The 2,176-nt window shown below is 41.8% G+C and overlaps 1 pseudogene; it reads left to right on the top strand.

The window, feature by feature from the left end:
* The first annotated feature begins 1,334 nt into the window (after nt 1-1,334).
* LOC131923356 (peptidyl-prolyl cis-trans isomerase A-like) lies at nt 1,335-1,925 on the top strand (annotated as a pseudogene).
* Nucleotides 1,926-2,176: the final 251 nt, after the last annotated feature.

Raw genomic sequence — 2,176 nt, 5'->3', positions numbered from 1 at the left:
ACTCCAGCCAGTTGTAGGCAGTACCACATGGAAGCACACTGACCCTCTGTCTTTGCAATTTGGACAAAGCCTCTTCAAGTTTCTCCAGCTTCAGTATTTTATGGTTCTCTCTGTCCTGTTCATCGTTTCCACACATCTGACTTTATTCCAGATGTTTGTCTGACTTTAATTGCAGTTGTCTCATTTTGTGGATTTTAGTCATTAGTTTTCACCTCGTATTTGGTATTTTTATCTAGCTTATTTTCTGGGACTCACATTGCTACACGGACCTCCGGCTTAGCCTTGGTCTTTGATTTTAACAGACTTTGCTTTGAGTAGTGTTATTTTATTGTCTTCCTGTGCCCCCTGATTTAGGCCTATTACTCAGTTGATTTAGTCCTGTCCTCTATGTAATCCTACCATGAGTTTCCTAACCCAAGCGAGCTGGAGTGTTTGAATAACTTAACTCTGAAGAAAGGTGAAACATTTTGCTTCTTTTTAAATTTAGGCACACTCACTGCATGACCATATTTTGTAAACTAGAGAAAAAAAAAACATGCAAATTTTTTGTTATTTGTTTTTAAAATTAATAGGAGTCTGTAGAGATGACTCAAGAGTTAATAGCACTGATTAGACTTTTCTTCTTCCTCCTCTTTCTCTTCCTCCTCCTCTTCTTTTTACCATGACTGCTGCAAATAAGGTTCTCTTAATATGGCATGATTTGGGGTATATAGCACTTAAAGCACTTTGCATTGGTAATTCCACATAATTTTCTAGTTTCTGAAAGCTCCTGGAACCTAGATTGTCCTGTAGGAAGATGATAGAAATTAGTGTCAGATAAACTGAGCATATATTCATGACCTGTTCTTTACAGTCCTTGTGAGACTCTGGTAAGCTCTTTTACCTCTGAGCCTCTGTTTCCTCTTTTATAAATAACAGGAAAAATGATGTCTTTTAGTAGGGTTTCTCATTGTGATTATTCATAAAGTCTGTATATTTTTTTCTCTTTGTAATGGGGTTTTTTGTTCTTTGTAATGTGCTGAGCACTCCACAATGTCCTCAGAACACTTCACTAGTTGCCAGAGTGGCTCTATCACAAACCAAAATGTCACCAGGCATTGCCAAATAAGCTATAGGAGGAATCTCCCCCAGTTGGCAATCAATGTCTTATGGGATGTGAGAATTAAACACAATAATATTTTGAAACAGTTATGAAAATGACTGATTGATTACCGATTGGTTCTCTGTAGGATATCACATCCAATTCTGATATGAGTTGATGTTTTCAACAGTGACAGACAACTATACAAAAGAGTGAGCCGAGGCTTTGCAGATGCCGCCGTCCCCTGTCGCCACTTGCTGCAGCCATGGTCAACCCCACCATGTTCTTCGACATCACGGCCGATGGAGAGCCCTTGGGCCTCGTCTCCTTCGAGTTATTTGCAGACAAGATTCCAAAGACAGCAGAAAACTTCCGCGCCCTGAGCACTGGAGAGAAAGGATTTGGATATAGGGTTTCTCTTTTCACAGGATTATCCCAGGATTCATGTGCCAGGGTGGTGACGTCACACGCCATAGTGGCATTGACGGCAGATCCATCTACGGAGATAAATTTGAGAATGAGAACTTTGTCCTGAAGCATACAGGTCCTGGCATCTTGTCCATGGCAAATGCTGGACCAAACACAAATGGTTCCCAGTTTTTCATCTGCGCCGCCAAGACTGAGTGGCTGGATGGCAAACACGTGGTCTTCGGGAAGGTGAAAGAAGGCATGAACATCGTGGAAGCCATGGAGCGTTTTGGGTCCAGGAATGGCAAGACCAGCAAGAAGATCACCATTTCCGACTGTGGACAACTCTAATTCTTTCGACTTGCAGGCTTCTTACCCACCAGACCATTCCTTCTGTAGCTCAGGAGAGCGCCCGCACTCCATCTGCTCGCAGTACCCTATAATCTCTACTCTCACTGAAGTTCTCTGGGTTCCATATTCTCCTCATTCCCCTCCCAAGTCTAGCTGGATTGTAGAGTTAAGGTGATGGTTATGAATAAAAACTAAGTAAGAAAAAAAAAAAAAAAAAAAGAGTGAGCCGAGAGACGGGAGCCTGGAGATCATTGGAAGGAATTTAAGGGGTCATTGAGCTGGAGTCAGGCATGAAAGCTATCTGGATAATGCATGTTTGTTGGCTGATATAAATTG

This window comes from Peromyscus eremicus, chromosome 13 (assembly GCF_949786415.1).
Source record: "Peromyscus eremicus chromosome 13, PerEre_H2_v1, whole genome shotgun sequence".
In the NCBI taxonomy this organism is placed as follows: Eukaryota; Metazoa; Chordata; class Mammalia; order Rodentia; family Cricetidae; genus Peromyscus; species Peromyscus eremicus.
This window is presented reverse-complemented; position numbering and strand designations above follow the sequence as displayed.